General features: G+C 40.8%; 1 protein-coding gene across 2 annotated transcripts in view; it reads right to left on the reverse strand.

The window, feature by feature from the left end:
• SLC38A7 (solute carrier family 38 member 7) overlaps positions 1–23,848 on the reverse strand; it is a 456,284-nt gene that overhangs the window by 368,355 nt on the left and 64,081 nt on the right. The window lies entirely within an intron of this gene.

The following is a 23,848-nucleotide window of genomic DNA, read 5'->3' on the forward strand; positions in this document are numbered from 1 at the left end:
CCCTGACCTCATGTGCAAAATGGGAAAAAGGGGTTGAGGATAGATGGATTGCCGGCTTCCAGTGAAGCAATGACTCCTTGTGGCAAGTCTGGGAACTCGCCTGAAATGCAATTCTACTCGTATAGTATACAAAAGGAGAAGAACAAGATGGGGGTGGGCCTGACATCAAAATGACAGGTTTTGGGTTCTTGGCAAAACACCACTTGGATCTGGTGATTGCAAAAGAAAAGCAAGTTAGGGTTGCAAAAAGGATACTCTTTCAGAATGCCCAAAGAGCTTAAGAAATGAGAACAGGGTGATACAAAGAACATACACATCAACAGATACATACAGTATGAAAAACATGCACACTTATTTATTAAATAAAACAGTTAAAGAAAACTCTTGTCTGTCATAAGGACAAACTGCTACATGACTATGTATGTGTCAGGGGTTCCGGTGTGTAGCTCGCAAGACATTTCCCTGCGAGCTACATCGCCGAAACCAAATGGCTGCAGCAGCACTTTGCCGTAGTGCAATTTGGCTGACGAGCATAGCCGCTGCAGCTGTAATCTATGAACCGGCAGAGGCAGCCATACAGGATGTGTAACACATTCCTTATTCTCATTCAAGGAATGTATTGATTTATTTATTTTGTCGTCAAGTACTGACAACAAAATAAATAATTAAATAAATAAGTATTATAAATTAAAATTATAAATTTTATAATAAATTATAAAAAAGTATTATATTATAAATAAATAATGACAATTGTTGTCAAGTACTGACAACAAAATAAATAATTAATTAAATAAATACATTCCTTGAATGAGAATAAGGAATGTGTTACACATCCAGTACGGCTGCCTCTGCCCGTTCATAGATTACAGCTGCAGTGGCTATGCTCGTCAGCCAAATTGCACTACGGCAAAGTGCTGCTGCAGTCATTTGGTTTCAGCGATGTAGCTCGCAGGGAAATGTCTTGCGAGCTACACGCCGGAACCCATGTGTCAGAGATGACAGAACTATAAAACATAGCATCACTTAAGCATATTTACATCATTTGCAAGACAAGACAGACAGAAAAGCAACTCAAAGTGTGAGATCATGACTTCAAACAAAATATCCCAGGTTTTGCTTACAAAAAGGCATACAGAGATGATGCAAGAAACATTTTGTATGAAGGAAGAAAAGTTTAAAACTTTATGGGCGACTACTGTAGCATTCCCATTGTGAGGTCTTCCCCTGGTGAAATCTGACCATAAATCGGTCTCATTTGAAGTTACTATCACAACTGACCCACCCATAGCACAAACTACACTAAAAAAACATCTCCAAAAGCAGATTACAACCACTTATGGGATGGTATAAATATTTTCACTGCAGCTCCTCCCTCAGATGGAACTGGCCACTATGCATAGTTCTATACAAATGCTTTTTACAAACACCTGAACAACTGCATTGACTCGGCCATACCTGATAGGACAAATATAAGCTCCTCAAGGAAGGGCAAACACTCCCTCCTCAGCTTAAACAAGCAAATACGACTCCTTGCAAAGTCCTCCAAAGCTAACTATGAATCCAGATTAGCTTCCTCAACTAAGGGCAACCATAAGGCATACCACAGTTACATTCGTAAACTAAAAGAAAAGGCTCAGATGTGTGCTGAACTGGTAGTTAATGATAACCACATATACCGAGCCTGTAGACAGTGTTAACTTCACCCACTTTCCCTACTACCCTGCATCTCTAAAGAGCAAGTCGTGAATGCCCTCTTTAAGCTCAAAAACACAGCATCCATGGGACATGATAAGATCCCAGGCTGTGTCCTACAAGGACTCAAACAAGAACTAGCACTGCCATTGGGTACCATTTTCAATCATAGTCTAAGCACTGGCTTCATCCCAGCTGAATGGAAAAATGCCACCGTTATCCCCTTGTACAAAGGAGGTGCTTCCACTGAACCCAGGAACTACAGACCTGTTAGCCTGACTAACCTTATCTGCAAGGCCATGGACAGAATCATCAGGGACCTCATCAACAAAGACATTGGTAACCGCCAAACACTTGACCCCACTTAATCTAGATTTGTCAAAGGGAGAACATGCCTGTAAAAAAATGGTGGACTTCTTCAAGACAGTCACCAAGGCCCTTGAGAAGGGGAAATATATGCATACAGCCTACTTACACTTAGCCAAGGCTTTCGACACTATCCCCCACTCAGGCATAATTGACAAACTCACCCAGCTGGATATCAACCTGTACATCATTAGATGGGTTACTAACTGGCTCACTGACAGAAGCCATATAGTCAAAATAGGGGAATCCACTTCCAAAAGCAAACTTGTAACCAGTGGTGTTCCACAAGGATCAGTCCTGGGACCCCTACTGTTTGGAATCTATTTCTCCGAAGTATGAGCTAAAACTAAAAGGTCTGTGGCTGACAAAGCTTGCTGATGACTGCTAACTGGGAGCAGTCACAGAATCTCCAAATAATGTCAACATCCTACAAGAACACAAATGACTCGTGCCAAAGTCATGACCTTAAACTTAATGGTAAAAGAATGTATTATCATGCCTTTCAGTAAGAGTGATGTTCTTGTTAACAACCACATCAATAACAACACCCTACGTATGCACTCAGTGGTGAGAGACCTGGGCACATGGGATTACTGACAGCAACCTTACCTTTGATCAACATGTCTCCACAGTGGTAAGAATGGCATTCCATATTGCTCATCTCATAAGCAAGGGGCTTTACCTCAAGAAAAAAGAAGCTATAACCTCCCTTTACCCTTCCCTTATCAGGCCAATAATGGAGTACAATGACCCTTTTGGTATGTACCTTTCCAAGCACCTGCAGCAAATGGAGAGACCACAAAGGTTCTCAATAGGAAAATTCAAGGTCTTCAGCATCTATTCTATGAGGATCGTCTGAAATCACTGTCACTTTACTCATTTCATACAGACTACTCTGAGGCAATCTCTGTCTTGCATATAAGACAATATTTGACCCTGCTTTATTGGAAATGCTGCATATCCGTAAGTCAAATGATACATGGGTTACTTGCTCTAATTACCTTAACCTGTTATGTGACATTAACAGAACCTGTTGGAGGGACAGATTTGTCTCCCAGAGGTTACCACACCTTTGCAACAGACTCCCACTTCATGTCAAGCACAGCACCTCATTGGCCCTCCTTCAAATGCAATCTGGATGGGTGGGTAACCATAAATTCACCCCAGGGGTCCCACCTATGTCCCTCTTGGACAGGGGTGATAGCTGCTGATCGTGGAAATAAGGGTAAAACTTGGCTAATCTTGTAAGGGTCCTAGGGTCATTAGCCTAGTAGCCTCCTATGATCAAAAACTTGAATTAACTAGTCTGCTGAAAAAAAACGTTGTCTGTGGAGTAATTTACATAAGGAAATATGGCCATTACTATTAACAGAATCATTACAAACTGTTTTTTTTCCCCCAGAAAAAAAAAATTGGAGAAGTACACAAACATACTAGGCATAAGGTAATGTTGCTTGGCTGATACTACGAAATCTCAGTTTCCTACTTGCACTTTTAGACATAAGGGTAATGTTGCTTGGATGATGCTACGAAATCTCAGTTTCCTACTTGCACTTTTTATGTATGCGCATTATATCACAGCTTATGCATCCTTCCAAGAAGGAGTTTTCTAGTACAGGCACACAAACACACAGCAGTAGGTACAGAGCTAGGTCACATATGATTGGTCACACGTAAAATTTGCCAATTATCAAAACTAAGCTCAGGTATCAGTCTTTAGATGCAACAGGGATGGTGGTGGTAAGGCAGATAACTGTACCATACACCAGCACTTGCTTAACTTACAGCACTAAAGATTTATAGTAAAATCTGTCACATGTACGATAACCATAATTTATTTATTTATTATTTTATTTTACATTTGTTGACCGGGAAAGTCCGACTGGAGGGAGGTCCATTTACAGCGGAGTCCCGGGGAGAAAAGCTCCACTAATTCAACTACATGTTTGGTGGTAATATACACAATACTAGATATTATTTACAATACAAGATATAAAAACAATATGAAGAAGTGATTTGTATAAAACTAATGAAAGGACTACATTGTATCAATACAATCATCAGATATATCACATATGACAGTATGACCTGACAAACTTTGCTGATGCAGGTTTGAGCATGAGCACAGGAAGGTCCTGTATGTCAGTTTTGAGGAGAAGTTAGTACAGTAGTATAGAGACAGAAAGCAGGATATAGAGTAGGGTAGGAAGTATTTGGGTAGAGCAGGAAAGCATTTATGTGATGCAAGGACAGAGCCAGGAATGCAGGAGGTGTGATTTAAGTGATCTTTTGAACAGTGAGATAGATGGAGCTGAGGAGATATTCTGGGGGAGATTATTCCATGTCTTTGCTATGGTATGAGCAAATAGAGCTTTTTCTGCAGTGTTGTTGGCTTGAGTTATATGCAGCAGAGTTTTGTTGGATGAGCGGAGTGGACGGTTTGCTGAGTATTGTTTAAGTAGTTGGTTCAGGGCTGGAGTCTTGTGGGGATTCTTCAGGATGTTATAGGTGAGGACAAGTTGGTGGAAATTAATTAAATGAGGAAGTTCTAGCCACTGTAATTCTTTTAGGGCAAGGCAATGATGGCTACGAAAAGCAGAGTTATTGGCGAATTTTGCAATCTTATTGTAACATGACTCTAGTTTGTTCATGTCTGTTTTCTTAATGTGGGTTAGGATAGGAGATGCATACAATAGTGTAGACAGAAGATAGGTTTGGGCTAGGGTGATTCGAGCTTGGTCTGTTAGGAAGTGTTTGTGTTTATACAGTGTTCCTAATTTTTTATGTACTTTCTTAATAGTTTGGGAGATGTGGACATCGAAGTGGAGGTCATTATCTATTTCAATGCCAAGGAGTTTTGTGTGGGGGGAGATTGTGGTGCCATTTTTGGAAGTGATAGTGAAAAAGAGGGGTGTGGGTTTGTATTTGGTTGGGGAGAAAAGTAGTAGTTTTGTCTTGTTGGGGTTAAGGATCAGTTGGATATCAGTAATCCATTTTTCCGTGGCGTTGAAGGATTCCTGGGTAAGGTTTTGAAGAGTGGTAAGGGATGGGGCTGAGCAGATTAATGTGGAGTCATCCGCATATTGTATGAGTGATGCATGCAGTGTGGAGGTGTGTAGTCTATTAGTGAAAATAGTGAATAGTAATGGGCCTAGTATTGAGCCTTGTGGAACACCTATGGTGGATGATAGTAAGGGTGATAGGGTTCCTTGCCATTTGACTGATTGTTTCCTATCAGAGAGATAGTTTCTGAACCAAGCAGTTGTAGAGGGGGCAAAGGATAATGATGTTAGTGTGTCTAGTAGTAGGTTATGTGAGACCATGTCAAATGCCTTAGAGAGATCTAAGAATATGGCAGATACAAAAGTTGTTATTTCTGAGTTGGTTAACCTGGTTAGTGAAAGACAGAAGAGCAGTGGTTGTACTGTGGTTTGGGCGGAAGCCGTGCTGGGTTGAGGAGAGGAGATTATGTGAGGTTAAGAAATGCATCACTTGGGTATGAATACATTTTTCCAGAAGTTTGGACAGGGGGGATAGGATAGCAATGGGGCGGTAGTTTGATAGCTCATAGGAGTTACCACCTTTGTGTAGGGGGATAATATGCGATTCCTTCCATAGATGAGGGATGTAAGCCTATTTTATGGAGCGGTTAATCAGAATAGAGACAGGGTAGGCTAGAGATTCAGTTGCTAGTTTTAGGAAATTAGTGGGTAGGCCATCAGCTGCAACAGTGGTAGATTTTAATTTTGAGAGTAGCTTTTTGACTATGGAGGTTGGTATGGGAGAGAGGGTAAAAGGTGGTATATTACTATGGTCCTTAGTGGGGGTGGATATAGGGTTATTGCTAGATAGCTGAGTAGATAGTGATAGAATAGAGTCTATGAAATGATGGTTGAATTGAGAGGCTAAGCTGTCGGTAGTGGAATTTGTGTTGGGAGCTGGGGTAGTAGTTTTACCAGGTTTTAGAAGGGAGTTAATAGCATGCCAGAATTTTTGGGGTTTTTTAGAGTGTTTGTTTTGGAGATGAAGGAAGTAGCTTTGTTTGTCTAGCTTTGTTTGCCTTTTGGCTTGATTGCAAGTTGTTGATAGTTCTGTCTATTTAAGCTAGTATTGTTCTTTTTCCAGATCTTCCAGGCATTATCTCTGGCTTGTAGTAAGCCTTTTGTGGTCCTAGTCAGCCAAGGAGCATAGTCTACTTTGGTTCTAAGTTTTCTAATGGGGGCTACTGTATTCAAAACATTCATAAAAGTACTATTGAATAGTTTAACTGCCTGGTCTAGTTCCAGAGTATGTAATGGCTGCCAATTACATTGTCGTAATATACTATTGAGAGTTTGTGGATTTACCTTGTGCTCATTTCTAGTTTCCTTATACAGTATGGGTTTGGCTATGTTTAATTTTTTACGAAGAAGGAAAGTGGGGCAGTGATCGCTGAGTGAGTCTGGTAGACAGCCTGTGAGATAATTTTGACTAGGGAAATTTACTAAAGTCCAATCAAGAGTTGATTGTTTCTTGGATTTTTTATCCACTCTGGTAGGTTCTTGAATTAGTTGAGAGAACCCGAATAAATTAAAATGGTTTGTGGGATTGCTAGAATTACAGGATTGCCAATCTAGATTTAGGTCTCCTAACAGTATGGTTTCTTGTGGCAGGTTGGTTGTAGCCCATTGTAAGATTTCTTCTATTGTTGCTGAGTTATTTCCTGGAGGGATATAACTACACAGGATGTTAATTATCTTTTTGTTGTTTAGAGATAGAACTGAGCCTAATGTTTCAGCATTTTGGAATTTGGGAAGTGGGGTTTGCAGAGGCTGGAGGTTGAGTGTGTTTTTAAATAGAATAGCAACTCCACCTCCCTTTTTAGCATTTTTGTCTAGTCTTAGTAAAGGTCCCAAATGATGGAAGCAGACAGATGCAAATAAAACCAACCTGGGGAGCAGTGAAGCATCAGCCAGGATGACCAGAACAAATGCTAAAGGTAGCATCTCAAGAGCAGAGCAGGTTGTGGATCAGGACAGACAGTCAATATTACCTTCTAATGGATGTTCCAAAGTTTTCTTACTATGTCCCTTTAAATCTGAAATAGGTTGCATTAAGCTAGTATTCACTTAAAGAAGCTTAATTCAGATTAGTACTTCAGTCTTGCAGACTCTGTCAGATCAAGAAAAACTTACAGTAATACTGGGTAAGGCATTGCTCTTTTATCTTAATTTTTAAGAAATGGGCATGGAAGAAGCAGCTATGACTAGTATATGTAGGACGAAAGCCCTAAATCTGAAAAAAGTTTCTTTACATGAATACTTACTCAAGAAGCTTATTTCAAAAGGATCCAACATGAAGACTTTTGAACTGCTATCAGTGTACTCCCTTGAGCATTTGTTATGCATGATAACCATGTGACATTCATAACATTCAGATATTAAATGCAACCTGCCATGACAGCACAGACAGAATCTAAAAATAATGAATCATGACACAATAAATGAATAGAAAAAATAGGACTTTTGAAGTAATCATCATACTGTACATTTTGAAAAGGATAGCTTCTCTTGGCTGTAATATCCATTATACTTTGCACACACATGCACACACACACTAAACAGATTATTCCTGAGCTTTTGCTGTCAGTCAGAGCAACAGATGTGTTCTGAGAATGTTTCTTTAACTCACCTTCATCAGTTCGACAAGGGATTTAAATTCATATCACTGTCTTGGTGTGATCTATTTACCTACCCCAGTACTCAGTGTTACATGTCCAGCATTCACGGTTTCTCAAGCTTTAACCTGCCTTATGTGCCTGGAAACACTGCTCTACTTTCTGACATTTTTTCCTTTTCAGTCTAACAACTTTTGACTATGCCAGTCACTAGGTATTTACCCACTACTTGACAAGAAAGTCAGATAGACACTTCAAGGTTCTACAGTCAGTGACCAGTCTTGTGCAAGATGTTCAAACAATTCCTTTCTTTGGCTGCGAGAAATACCACGGTGCACTCCCTGTAAGCAGACCACAAACCTGCTAGTAATTCCAAATCACTCTGTGTACTTTACTTAATGAAGGATAAAAACAGATTTCAAAAGTTGCTGTTAGCGCTTTCGCTTACCACAACAATAAACTTCATCAAACCAGTCTGATGAAGTTTATTATTGTGATAAATGAAAGCGCCAACAATTTCTGAAATCTGTTTGTGGTCTGCTTACAGGGAGTGCACCGTGGTATTTCTCGCAGCCGAAAGGTTTTTCGATTCCTTTTTTTGACAAGTGGCATACAGCACTATATTAAGCTCCATTTGCAATGTATAACAAATACTGTGAAACAAAAAATACTCCAAAAAATGTATCTAATAAGATGCAATGCAACCTGGCATTTGTTTCAGAGATTAAGGATGTGACATGTAGTTGCTGTGGTACAGGGTTTGATTCCCTCAGCCCTCATTTGCCTACATGTCCAGAGATCTACATGGGAGCTTTAAAGGTGCCTGGAGTGGAAACATTTTAAGACTGTAGTTACTATTTCCGGTCTAATTACTTTGCTCAAAGTTGTGCTTTACAGTATTTCTCTTAAAACAGATACAATTACCCAACATATGACAATGTAAACTCGTCTGATATTCTTACACCTTTGAATGAAATGGCTAGGGTGCACAGACATCATGGTTTGGAAGACCCCCTTCTCCATTATTATGCTGCTTAGAAAGAAAATGAAAGCTTGACAGTCTAATTACAGGCAATCCCCGGGTTAAGGAAAAGATGCGTTTTTTAGTCTGTCCTCAAGACCAATTTGTATGCAAGTTGAAACAAGCACATGGAACGTTTTACTGTACTATACTGCAACACAGTACAATAGAATGTTCCATACAAAAAAAAAAAAAAGTTCAAAACTTACCTCTTTTTAAGCTTCACTTCACATTTCTGTACTATAGGCATCACCCATGAATGTTTTCCACTCTTTCCTGAAGTTTCAGACCTCTGCCCAACCTCCCACTTTCACCTAGACCTTAGTGAACCACAATGTCATTTGCCCATTCTATTGTACAGTACAGTGACTACTTCAATACCGTGTACTGTACAAGCCAGCAGTCTTGACCAATCAGATCGCCAACACAGCGATCTCTCTGGATCTCTTGTTTTCCGTGAAGGCGAATGTAACTGTTCTAACAAGACATACGACCAGCTTCACAAACTGGGAAAATGGGGAAAAGGAAAGCACAACAGAATCCTTCGTTTTAAGGTAAGATTTGGGCAACTTTAAAAGTTTTTATTTATTTTCACATTATTTCCAACATTGCAGCAGCCCTCTCTTATCTATGGGTTGTCTGCTAGTCAGATGCCTGTAGCTCAGGGACGGCCTGTAATGGATGTCGTACAAACAGATATAAACCAATGGATTCCTGGCAAAGAAAGTTGGTCTTCATTAAGAAATGTACACAGTTCACAGCACACCAACACCTGCAATTCTGAAATCCATCTAGGTGATGAGAGTGTTACCCAGAACACTGTCTTCTAAGGTAAATACTTCAGTGGAAGCAAATTCAGAAAGTAGTAGTAAAAAGTCATTTTTTTTAAATCAAGTTCAAATTCCCAGTCAGGAAGACATTTGAGTAGAAGATCTAGTAAAATACTTCTAAGGAATACTTTTGCCAAAATGTGTGAAGGCAAGAAGGGTTATACAAGCTGAAAAAATGCAGACAAATGAATTTTAGTTTAACAATAAGAAAGACCATCAATGACCAATATTAAAAAGACTAGCCACAAACTGATCCAAGGGCTAACAAAAAGGTTCCAAATCGTTAGATTAGTAGCAAAAAGAAAACGGAGCCTCCTGGTGGTAGTTTTGCATTCCTTTAGGATACATAAAACCTACTCAAAAAGTTACAGTCATGAAATAACTGTAGATCATCCAAGCTGTGAGGCTTAAAGACTTCAGTTGGGAGTGTAATAAATCACATCTGGTGCTACACAAATAAATGAATCAGTGGCAGGGCGAACACTCACTGTGCCTTCTGCAGCCAGGCTTATAGGTTCATAGGTTCATACTAGGCTATCTGCCCTAGGGCATTTATAAGCCTAGCCAGAGTGTGTTTGGCTTTCGCCACCCATTTTAAATGAATTTTGCTATGCCCTTTTTCGAGGTTAGTATACTGTGCCTCTGTCTAACAGTGACACAGAAGTGATACCCGAGGTAAACCTACTATCTCCCAACCACTCATCAAGATTCCTCTTGAAGAGAGTCAATGAGGGACTCTGCCTAACCTGGACTGGGATTTTATTCCAGAGTGAAGTGAGCCTCTGGGTTATGAATCTGTCCCTCCAGCATGTCCAATTTATTTCAGTGCTGAGGTTCAAGTCTCTCGAGCGTGTAGCTCGATGGGATTTGGATTTTCTGAGGTGCAGCATGTCCATTAACTCCAGGTTGGACATGGCTTTATACGTCAGGCACAGATCGCCTCTGAGCAGGCGGTATGCCACTGAGTAGAGCTGGAGTTTCTTTAACCGGGCAGCATATGGCATCTGTTTGAGACCTTTGATCCTCTTGTTGAGGTACTTTTGGGGTCTTTCCAGTTGCTGCAGGTGTCTAGTAAGGTACATCCCAAAAGGGCATTGTACTCAATTACGGGCCTGATGAGGAATGAGTAAAGAGGCACTATGACCTCCCCTGATCTAGATGCGAATCCCTTCATGATTAGGTGGGTTATATAAAATGTTTTTCTAACCACTTTGGCCACGTGGTTGTCAAATGAGAGATTGCTATCAACATGGGTCCCTAGGTCCCTAATTACTTCTTCCGTACTTAATGGATTACCACCTATGTGGTAATTTGTGGGCACTTTGTTTTTGCCAAAGGGATGACTATACACTTTTTGGCGTTTAGCTTGAGGCCATGGCTCTGGCACCAGTTGTCTGTTTCTATGAGGCCCTTTTGGAGGATGCTTATGTTGGCTGGAGAGTCAATTATGACACCCAGTTTACAGTCATCTGTGAACTTGGTCAGCCACAGTCCTTCCGTGTTAGCCTGTACCTCCGAGAAACATATACCGAACAAGAGAGGTCCCAGGACTGAGCCTTGTGGGATGCCACTTGTAACTGGTTTGGAGTCTGACATGGCTCCAGCAATTCTAACCATGTGGGTTCTGTTCTTGAGCCAGTTTGCAACCCATCTAGTGACATAGGGGTTTATATTTAAGCTGGTGAGCTTATCTATAATGCCAGAGTGAGTTATTGTATCGAAGGCTTTTGCAAGGTCCAGGTAGGCTGTGTGGACCACCTTCCCCTCGTCAATGGCCTTGGTGACTGTTTCAAATTAATCAACCAGGTTTAAAAGGCAGGATCTGCCCTTAAAGCCGAACTGGGCAGGATCTAGTGTCTGTAGGTCCCCAATATCTTTATTTATGAGGTCCATGATGATCCTTTCCATAGCTTTGCAGACCAAGCTAGTCAGGCTTATGGGACGATAGTTTCCAGGATCCGTTGAGGCACCACCTTTGTGGAGAGGGACCACTGTTGCTGTACGCCACTCTTTGGGTACATATCCTGTAGTAAGGCTGAGATTGAACAGTAATTTTATGTTTGGGTTTAGTTCTTCTTGGAGTTCATGTAGGACGCAGCCCGGGACACCGTCTGGTCCCATTGATGCTGTGTTTTTTGCTTTGTAGAGGGCGGCTCTTACCTGAGCATCTGAGATGTCAGGGGAGCAGCACTCTGCTGGGATAGATGTTTGCCCTTTTGGTGGGGAAGGGGGGGGGGAGTTTGCGCTGAACCTGTCAGCTAGGATGTTGGCAATGTCTGTGGGTTCGGTGTATTTTTTGTCATTTTGGACTAATTCTGAGCATATCTTGGAATTCCCACCCAGGTTCCTAACATAACTAAAGAAAGCCTTGTGATTATCCTTAGTGTCTTGTGCAATTTTTCTCTCGAAGCTTAGAATAACATTCACTTGCCTTTTCTTTTTGATTTAAAGAACACACTTAGTAAGAGGGATCGTTGCCATGGTGGTGCAGCGGTAGCATTGTTACCTCACAGCAAGAGGTTCTCCCGTTCGATTCTCAGCTACTGTGCGTAGAGTGCCTTCTGTGTGGAGTTTGCATGCCCTCCCCGTGGGTCGAGTGGCATTACGAAAAGACATGCGTGAATGGGCGTGCCTTCGTTGAAGGTTGGGTGTCGAGCTGGCAACTCGGCACCGTGAAAATCTACTGCCAATCATTAGTGGATCGGAGTTCCGCTGTGGCGACCCCTAACCGGGAAAAGCCGAAAGACAACAACTTAGTAAGAGGGGAACTGGACAAGAGTCACACCGTAGATAAAGGTTCCAGTCTGAGATCAGGTCCCCTGTAATTTCAGATCTTGCAAGTCTGTTCCCATACAAGATTGGTACATCTACTGACAGAAATAAGCTGAAAATAGGACCCAGGCTGAGAAACCCCAAAGTTAATCTTTGCTGAAATCTGAAATCAAAAAGGTAAAACATAGGCATGTTCAAACATATGAACCCAGAGCCATAAGGAGCATTCTTACTGACCAGAAGAGTGATAGGAGGTGGAAAAACTGCAGCATGTGATTTACTCTGCACCAACCAAACAGTTCTTTTTTTCAGATAAAAGATTAGGATTCAGTCAGAGAGCACTGACAGAAGAGCAAAGAAAAAAAAAAACAATCCAAGATATGCATAGAATACAGTGCAATCATACACATAATATACCATACAAAACTAACTAACATCTATTCATACCTAAATCTCTGTACCTCTTCCAGCTCCTGGTTCCAAAATTACCTTTCAGGATGTCAACAAGCTACCCTATGGCAACAAGAACTACCCCCCCCCCTTCCAGTTAGCATAGAGTTTCCCCAAGGTTCTATTCCTGGGACCCCTACTTTCCTCTATCCTTACCAATCAACTCCATACCTCTACACCTCATGCCACCATAGTCCAATATGCTGATTCACCTCTTATATGTTCAGCCTCCTCTCTTCAAATTCTCCACAAACACACACAGGAATCGTTCCTATTGGCTGAAAATTGGCTCAATAACTTCCATCTCATCCTTAATCCAAACAAAAGAAAACTTCTCCTATTTCATCCAGGTAAACCCCCTTCCTCACAATCCAATACTCCCACCCCAACTTTTAGAATCTTATCCAAAAACAATACCGTCATTACTTCCTCAACCCACAAAATTGCTAGGCATCGAAATTGACAAACTGAAATATGATATACATATTGCCCAAACCATTGGAAAAGTCAACAAGAAACTCGCTCTCCTGTATGGGAATAACAAATTCCTAACAAAGAAAACTAAATCCACTATTGCCCAAACTCACCTACTATCTACTCTTTTATACACTTCCCCTATACTAACCAATCTCCGCAAAACAGACCTCAGCAAACTCGAATCTTGCTACAATAAGATAGCCAAATTTGCAACCGGTGCCACATACAGATTCCATCACTGCACATCTCAGGACAACTAAACTGGCTCGAACTTCTACAATTACTGTACTTTAATCAACTTATCTTCGCTCACAAAATCCTCTGTCACCCAGCTAAAACTCCTGCCCTTCAAAACCTCTTACAGCCATACAACTCCTCTAGACATCTCCGCTCTTCCAACAAATTCCTACTACAGGTCTCCAAAGCAAATAACACGGCCAGGGAAGCATTATTTTCACACTGCGTTCCAAAAATATGGAATAAAATCCCAAGCTCTCTTACTTCCAACTGCTCTGTCCCACACTTCAAAAAATACTCAAAACACACCTATCAAATTCCTGGATCTGTCCCTGTAACCCTACATGATAGCACAACCCCCCCACCCCAGTAGCTAATACATACTTTCCTATGACTTCCCCAGGCCCTGATACTACAATTGGCTACTGTATTACACCCAACACACAATTATCATTGCAGTGCAACAAATTATTTATTATCTTTATCTTAACTGTATTAGATACAACACTGTCCATCTCCTCTGTCCACTTACATCACTGAACTACAGTCTAAAATGTAAAAAAAAAAAAAAAAAAAAAATTGCAGTTGTTCTCATCATATGTAATGTTTCCATGACTTGTTGGCTGCATAAACTTCTCTAAAGCAAATTTCACATTCCTCAAAACCAAGGTGGAATCCTATGAACACCTTCAGGAATGCATGGATCATGCAATCCCAAATAAAACCAAGACCCAATCCTCCAAAGGCAGACGTCCTGTCTGGTGGAACCCAGCTATAAACAAACTATACAATAGAAGGAGGAAGTTACTACATTATAGAGCAAAATCCCAAAAAGGGAAGGCATCTCTGATCAGTATTAGCAAAAAACTACGGGCACTCATAAAATCGTCTAAGGCCAGCTTCGAGAAAAAAATTGCACAGGACACTAAGGATAATCACAAGGCTTTCTTTAGTTATGTTAGGAACCTGGATGGGAATTCCCAGATATGCTCAGAATTAGTCCAAAATGACAAAAATACACGAACCCACAGACATTGCCAACATCCTAGCTGACAGGTTCAGCAAACCCCCACCAAAAGGGAAAATATTTATCCCAGCAGAGTGCTGCCCCCTGACATCTCAGATGCTCAGTTAAGAGCTGCCCTCTCCAAAGCAAAAAACACAGCATCAATGGGACCAGACGGTGTCCCGGGCTGCGTCCTACATGAACTCCAAGAAGGGCTAAACTCAAACATAAAACTACTGTTCAATCTTAGCCTTACTACAGGATATGTACCCAAAGAGTGGCGTACAGCAACAGTGGTCCCTCTCCACAAAGGTGGTGCCTCAACGGATCCTGGAAACTATCTCCCCATAAGCCTCACTAGCTTGGTCTGCAAAGCTATGGAAAGGATCATGGACCTCATAAATAAAGATACTGGGGACCTACAGACACTGGATCCTACCCAGTTCGGCTTTGTTAAGGGCAGATCCTGCCTCTTAAACCTGGTTGATTTCTTTGAAACAGTCACCAAGGCCATTGACGAGGGGAAGGTGGTCCACACAGCCTACCTGGACCTCGCAAAAGCCTTCGATACAATACCCCACTCGGGCATTATAGATAAGCTCACCAGCTTAAATATAAACCCCTATGTCACTAGATGGCTTGCAAACTGGCTCAAGGACAGAACTCACATGGTTAGAATTGCTGGAGCCATGTCAGACTCCAAACCAGTTACAAGTGGCGTCCCACAAGGCTCAGTCCTGGGACCTCTCTTGTTCGGTATATATTTCTCGGAGGTATAGGCCAACACGGAAGGATTGTGGCTGACTAAGTTCGCAGATGACTGCAAACTGGGTGCCATAATCGACTCTCCAGCTGACACAAGCATCCTCCAAAAGGGCCTCATAGAAACAGACAACTGGTGCCAGAGCCATGGCCTCAAGCTAAACGCCAAAAAGTGTATAGTCATCCCTTTGGCAAAACAAAGTGCCCAGAAATTACCACATAGGTGGTAATCCATTGGCACGGAAGAAGTAATTAGGGACCTGGGGACCCAAGTTGATAGCAATCTCTCATTTGACAACCACGTGGCCAAAGTGGTTAGAAAAACATTTTATATAGCCCACCTAATCATGAAGGGATTCACATCTAGATCAGGGGAGGTCATCGTGCCTCTTTACTCATCCCTCATCAGGCCCATAATTGAGTACAATGCTCCTTTCGGGATGTACCTTACCAGACACCTGCAGCAACTGGAAAGACCCCAAAAGTACCTCACCAAGAGGATCATAGGGCTCAAACAGATGCCATATGCTGCCCGGTTAAAGAAACTCCAGCTCTACTCAGTGGCACACCGCCTGCTCAGAGGCGATCTGTGCCTGACGTATTTAGCCATGTCCAACCCGGAATTAATTGACATGCTGCACCTCAGAAAATCCAAATCCCATCGAGCTACGCGCTCGAGAGACTTGAACCTCAGCACTGAAATAAGTAGGACATGCTGGAGGGACAGATTCATAACCCAGAGGCTCCTTTCACTCTGGAATAAAATCCCAGTCCAGGTTAGGCAGAGTCCCTCATTGACTCTCTTCAAGAGGAATCTTGATGAGTGGTTGGGAGATAGTAGGTTTACCCCGGGTATCACTTCTGTGTCACTGTTAGACAGAGGCACAGTATACTAACCTCGAAAAAGGGCATAGCAAAATTAATTTAAAATGGGTGGCGAAAGCCAAACACACTCTGGCTAGGCTTATAAATGCCCTAGGGCAGATAACCTACTATGAACCTATATATACAACAACCTCTTCTTGTAAATATAGTCTCTCAGTCTCTGTGTACAGCACTGTGTTCTATTTTATTATTTTGTACTACTTGCTATCTTTCACTTACTTTTGTATTAACTGCTGTTCCTCTGCACTATTTGTATTTGTATTGTTGTCTTGTATTTGTACATCTGTTGTATGATTTTAACCTAATGTGGAACTCAAATCCCCGGGCTTCCACTGAAAAAGGACCTGCGTCCAGTTGGACTTTCCCAGTAAACAAATGTAAAATAAATAAAATAAAATATACTCTTACATACATAAAAAATACATGTAAAAAATGCCACATTATAATGGCTTGTAAAATTTATTAAATGTATTCTATTTTCTGTGATATACGGTGGTAAGTTGCCTAACCATTCCTGCGGCAGCAGCTGCAGGTAGATTCAGTAAAGAGATGCTGTTTAAGTATATTTGGAGCTTTTAAAAGTTTCTAGGCTTTTGATGTCAGCAGGCAGGTGGTTCCAGGTAGCACGTTCCAATCTAGAGGACAGTCTCTTACCTACAGCAGTTTTACATGGCGGGGGTAAAGGAAAGAGAATATGTTGTCCTATGTACTTCTGAGTTCATAAGGGTCATCTTGCAAAGGTAATTTAACTCTTGAAGAGAGTAGTGAAAGGGCTTTAGAACTCTGAAAAACAATTGGAATTTATTAGCAAAATGCTTAGGTACACCTGGCTGTCTGCTAATAGACTGTATCTGCATATTTTAATCTAAACATACATACTACAGTAAAACTTAGGAGAGCTAAGCACAGTAATGCAGAGTACTTAACAACAGCAAGCTAAACTATAGCACATTTTCTTAAGCCCAAGTATGCCATTTTCGGGATAGGACAGATATACATACAGCTAATTTTTCTATTAGTCCAAGTTACGACATGGGATGAGTCCGTTTACTTAACAGTAAATGTTTTCTTATGTGAAACTTCAAGTATCTTCATATGTGAGCATTTAGAATATCATGTATGCTTCTAGTAGAGAGTTAGGGTATTTGCATAAGGTAACCCTTTATTGTGCAAGTAATGTTAATGTTAAATGGGTGAATTCTGAATTAGCCAGACAAACTATGCTCGGTGACAGCTAAGACATAGGGTAGGGGCCATCTTCTTTGGTGTTCAGCCCCAATGAAAGGGAACTGGCAGGCAGTATTCAAGTGTAATGGATACAGCATCCAGCAGCAGAATCTCACTACAGATTCATAGATAGGCCACTGAGTGTTATGATCATTCATGCTGTGTTATTACCCTCCCTAAAGCCGAAACACTATACTAGTCAATCCACAGTTTAAAAGGAAGATAGCAAGTCTCATTGCTTAATTTGTATTTATCTCTTGTTGAAAATTTAGGTCCCTGGTATTACATTAGTGGAGATTCTGGACTTGCACATATACAGGAGGTCCTTGTAAGTAAGCTAAGCAGAGATCTCCCCTCAAAAGTCTACAAGACACTGAATAAATGGATAGAGCTTTCAGCATCTCTTGATAGATCAGGGACTTTAGGCCTGCTATCTTTTTGGTTAGGAACCTCTGGGGTCTTGCTAAATATCTGATACATTTAGTGACATATTGTACTTGATAACTGGCCTGATCAATGCGGATTAAAAAAGGGAATTGTTACCATTTTAGACCTCAATGACCTTTGAAAATTAGCTGGGCTAAATAAAAGTATTTATCTGAAAAATATTTGTCACATGATGGTCAAACGAGAGGGAGGCATCACACCTGGGTCTCCGATTACATTTTCTTGTTACACTGATGTGTTGTCTATACAGTATGATGGGGGGAGAGATTATTTACCAAAGGTGATGATGCTCCTATACTTTTTAGCATTTAGTTTGAGCCTGTTTTACTAGGGAAAGTTCATTCTGGAAGGTTGGGTGTTACAGGGTAATTTAATAACTCTCAGTTTGCAGTCATCTAAATGTTAATCCCTGTGTAACCCATTTAGTAACAAATTGGCTCACAAACAGAGCCCAGGAAATTAGGGTAGATTGATGTACCTCCTCCAAAAGACCTGTCATTAGTGGTATATCCCAGGGTTCAACCCTTGGACCACTCCACTTTGGCATTTACTTCTCAGAGGGCAAAGCTATTGTCAGGGATTTATGGCTGACCCAGTTTACAGATAACTTTAAACTCTGTCCATCATAAACTCCCCAGAAGACACCAGTGTCCTCCAAGAAGGCCTTTCCCAAAGAAATAATTAGTGTCAAAACCATGTATAATGGCATCCTTGCAACTGTCATATTGACAACATACCCTTTAAAAATTGGCCGAGTAGTTAGGGACCTGGGATCCTTCCACTGACCAAGGTAACTGCAGCCCCATAGGCCTGACTAGTCTGATATGCAAGGTCATGGAAAGAATTATCATGGATCTGGCAAACAGTAGCATAGGAAACTTTCAGACAATGGTCTCTAGCCAGTCATATTTTGCTAAATGCAGGTCATGCCTAATTGACATGGTGGACTTCTTTGAGATGGTCACTAATGCTATTGGCAAGGGCAGAACAGTGCACAATGCCTATCTCCACTTGGCCAAGACATTTGACACAATACCCCATTTGTTACAACTTGTACGTCCTTAAGTTTTAGCCTTGATTTCAGGAGTAGACTATTTTTGTAAATAAAGCAAAAGTCACCACATGGATAGAAGCACAGAAGTGCAGTCTTTAGTACACAGATGGTTGGAACTTTTGTTTTGAACAGAACTAGACTTCATCAGACAATAACAGTATTAAAAGAGCATTTAAATACGAAACAAAGTCAAAAGCAAGACATTTCCACCAGTGACGATATAAAATATGTAGTAGTAGCACCGCTTCATGTTTAAGGCAGTTCATTAGTACAGTTTTGAAATTCATCAGTTCATCAAGCTTTGGGGCTGCAGAATAACAGCCTTACAAATAAAAATATATTCCTTGTAGTCCAACTAGTTATGATCACTGCCAAAATGCAGCAAACAGTACAAAGAGCTGTTGAAATCGCGACTCGCAATGAAATGTACAGATGGCATGCTTAAGTTCACTAAAAAGTTTCTTAACCCTCCCTATGTAGGAAGCAGGGCATGTGCAATACTGCCAACCACATAAACATTTACAGGTGCACAATTAAAGATCCCTGGGATAATTGTCACTTTTTATATATTTTACCTTTAATTATGAGGAGAGATTTTTTTTAATTAAATCAGTAACCCCTTTTTTTCATAACTGTGGGTCTGTTGGTAGACTACAGTAAGTGTTACTGTTCAACTTTTAAGATGTTTAAGATTTCTCACAATTGGCTGTGTTTCTCCTTATTCTGCCTGTCAGCCAGGTTCAGTAGACTTTCCTTTCCAGTTTTAAAACAACTGTTTTCTCAGCATCTTCTTAGCACTGGTTCCTACATGCATAGAACTTTCCTTTAATTTATTGTGTTTTGCTGTTTTTGCCAAAGCTCATATCTGCTGTCGCCACATATTTTTTATAATATTAGGTATACACAGCCCCCAATCCATTTCTGATTTTTTTTTCCATTGTGTAGTAAGAATTATTCTCTCTCTCTCTCTCCATTTCTTTAGATTCTTCTATGATGGTTTTATAGTCTTTGTCTTTTTGGCTTTAGCAATACTCTGTCCACAGTCCTCAGAATTATTTTGTCAGGCATTGCACAAGTCTGTTGATGGTGTCATGTTAACCCTTTTCATGCATACATAAATATAGAATTTAGATATCCTCCTGCTAGAAAAAGTCTGTCAAGTCAGTCCATGTGTTGTAGCTACCTCCTTTTTACTAATTCCTTGCCTTTTAAGTTCCTTTTGTGTTTGCACCTACCATGCAAGTCTTGTAATTCATTCAGAAATAATTCTGTTTCATCAAGAGGAAGCTTCCCACAAGTCGATTTCGAGCTTGATCCCCTTCACAACAGGTGGTGTAATCCTGATGTTAAAAATATAGTTTTGGTGATGCAACTCTCAGAAACTCTGGACAGTCACTTGCAGGTGGATCAAAATTAACAGAAGGGACCTTCCACTAGTTTAATCCTGGCAAAGGAATTATTTGCATGTGGATGAAACTTGACAAAAAGGTCATTTCACTAGTTTGACCTTGGCAGATCCTTTTCCTTCCGGGTCTCCCCCCAGTTACACACTGCTGTATATCCCTGCTTCTCCCTGCTTCTTAATCCATTCTGTCTTCAGTGCTACTGCTTAATGCTGTCCTCCTGGCATTGTCGTCTCTTGGCAGTGTCGCCTACTGCCTTTAATTGTTCATGGTGGCTAGCTCTTTATGATCTTTTAAAAGGGGCACAGAAGAAGTAGGAAAGATTAGTGTCCATGCAGTCTGCTCTCTGAGTGTAGCTTCTTATCTCTTGTACATTTTCACCCAATTCATGGAGTGAAAGGAAAAAAAATCACTCTTAGTATTCACCATGACTTCTTATATATTGTGTGCTGCTAACTGGCTTAGATTGTAAAATAATTTACAAAAAGCTCTGGGTACAGCCAAAAGACATTTAATATCCGTCTTTACCCTTGGTAGTTTTAACATCTCCCACCTACCCTTTTTCTGAGCTTTCTCCCCTTCCTTCCTTGATGTTTCTGACTTAGCCTCCTCTCCACATTCCTTTCCTGGTCATTCTAGGTGAAGTTTTGTCTCTGCTCACTCTTACTTCAGTTGTGCCCACCTGTTTTTGATTACGGTTTTTTTATTTTTGTTTTGCCTGCTACTCCTTTAATTTACGCACTTCACTCTTTGTTTATTTCTGCTGTTCCTCCTCCTCTTGCACTGTTCCCTCATTTTCCAGCTACAGCTCAATACCTCCCCTTTTCAGTCACTTTCTTTGCTTTTGCACGTCATGAGTTCTGTACCCATGACCTATGCTGATTCTTTCTTGAGCTCCCCATTGTCTTTTAATCTGGTATCCTTCCTGTAGCTCGTGTTCTTGTTATTATTCTGTCCTTATTGCAACTGTGTGACTTTGGCTCTCATGTACATATGAATACAAATGGATACACTCAGTATTTCCAGATGCAGACCTCTCTGCATCAAGCACAGTTTCTCTTAAGAGCACACAGGGAACACACTGAGCCCAGGGACTGGGTATCTCCCGTCCCCCAGGTCCCCAATAAGGCTCCCCACTGGCTCAGCTTCAGAGTTCAAATCCTCCACCATTCTCTCTGTGAAACTAGTGCTTCGTGTCCCCGCCCAAGTAGGTGACACCCGCACTCTTTGAGATTTAGTTTTCACACACACACACACACACACACACACACACACACACACACACACACACACACACACACACACACACACACACACACACACACACCTGGAAAAGGCTGGTGCATATTAAATGCTCTACCAACTTTGCCCAGACTATAAGGTAGATTCACTGCCACCAGTCAGTTACTGTAAGGCTGTTAAAAGGGTATCCAGTTATACTGAGTGAAATTAATATTAACACGAATGGTAATCTTGACCAAACAGCCAGGCTTTCATGAGTGGCTAGAGTTATCACTTTATAAATGTGTATAAATACTCTCAAAACTTAAATATTTTGTAAAAAGGACCAGCCACAATGAAAACTTTAAATACATTTATTTAGTATTTTCATGTTCTTTTATTATTTATTATCCATTTACAGTAAACACCAGAGTTTCAGTCACAAGAAATATTGAAAATAACACAGCTGAAAAGAGAGTTACACAGTTACAGAAAAAACAATGCTTAGCTATTCTCACTATATTTTCTTGACTTATCCAAACTATTACTGTTCCTACTTACTGAATAGAGCAAGGTAAGACAATGTGGGTGAGTGGTCCTTGTCAGATCCAAGACATAATACTGAGAGCAATCCTACTAATATCTAAATATTCTGGCTTACAGAATGACATCACACACAAATGGTCATCTGACTCTGTTATTCACACTATTCCCCCTCACTAGAAGCTGCCAGGGTTTAGCACCTATGAGCTAATAGACACTAGACCTTTAGCCAAGTTTTATTAAAGCATATGGAAGTCATAAAACAATAAAACCATTCCACTCTTTCTACAGGAGCTACAACCTATTCTCTAGTGCAGATATTTCGTCTCTGGCTCTATTCAAAACTGTGGGATAATATTTTTATGGCTTAACCTATAAAGTTATTTAATTTCAGATATATTTTAAAGTTTGAGATTAATCTCTTCTCTTCCAGTTCTCTGTTAAAACATATATGTTTAATTCAGTTACAATAATACACGTACATTTCTTTTTCTTCCAACAGGACACACTGTTTATATATTTTAACACAAGCAAACCTCACAAATATATTTTCAGCACAAGCATCTGTACAAATCAGTTTGATATACAAGTGACATATAATTTACAAAATTCCAGCTAAATGTGCTGGCATATGTTACACATCTACTGCCCCACTTCTTCTGGCAAGGCTGGCAGTACCACCTATCATCACAGCTCTCTCGCTTTGAAGACTCAAGCTAGTTTTTCAAGGCTCCCTTGAGAAACGTTGCTAGAGAGGAATAAGCCTATATAGGAATTAATTATCCCATACCCAGTCTTGCTCATCTGCATTGGCATTGCTAACCCCACTACAGTGCTGCACTGTCTTATCATATGCCTGCAGCCCTACTTTCCACCACAGTAACTTGGCATTTTGCTGGCTGGCTCGATGTAGTTGTGTTAAGGGATCGTGGTCTGTAACTACAGTAAATTTCCTTCCATACATATAGGGCTGTAGTTTCTTCAGTGCCCATACTATGGCTAAATATTCTTTTTCTACTGCTGGTTAACATTCCTCCCTAGGTTGGAGTCTATGGCTGAGATATATCACTGGGTGCTTTTCTGTCCGTGAGAAAACATAGATGCGTATAGCCCCCACACAATGTTTCGAAGCATCCACTGGCACAACAAATTCTTTGTTGTAATCTGGACTGGCTAATGCAGAGGGCCCTCCCAAAGCTCCTTTAAGCTTCTGGAATGCCTGTTTGCAGGCTGGGGACCACATTACCTTGTTTGGCCTATTTTTCCTTGTAAGGTCTGTGAAGGAAGCACATATTCTATTATAATTGGAACACACTTTCTATAGTAACCCACTGTCCCCAAGAATGCTCTCACCTTCCTTTTAATGATGGGGCAGGCCATGCCTGAGTGGTTTCCACTTTGGCAGATTCTGGCCTGATCTTACCACTCCCCACTCTGTGTCCCAGGTAGGACATTTAGCTGGGATAGTTTATCTACAATATCAAAACATGTGGGACAGTGTTGAAATGCTTTTGCAAGGTCTAGATATGCAGTGGATACTGACTTTCCCTTCTCCATTGCTTCAGTAACCTTCTCAAAGAAGTAAACCAGTTGAAGTAAGCAGGATCTGTCCTTGACAAATCCAGACTGGCTTGGATTAAGAGTTTGTCCAAAACTACACCAAGATTGTTTACCTTATTCACAAACTCCAGCATAAATAAAGGTGGGTATTACAGTTATAGAGCTGGTGGAATTTCTCATCAATAAACTTTTCAGGAAATGAAATGACAAAAAACACACACACACACACACACACACAC

This window comes from Protopterus annectens, chromosome 8.part0 (assembly GCF_019279795.1).
Source record: "Protopterus annectens isolate FY-2018-M chromosome 8.part0, PAN1.0, whole genome shotgun sequence".
NCBI classification, from domain to species: Eukaryota; Metazoa; Chordata; order Ceratodontiformes; family Protopteridae; genus Protopterus; species Protopterus annectens.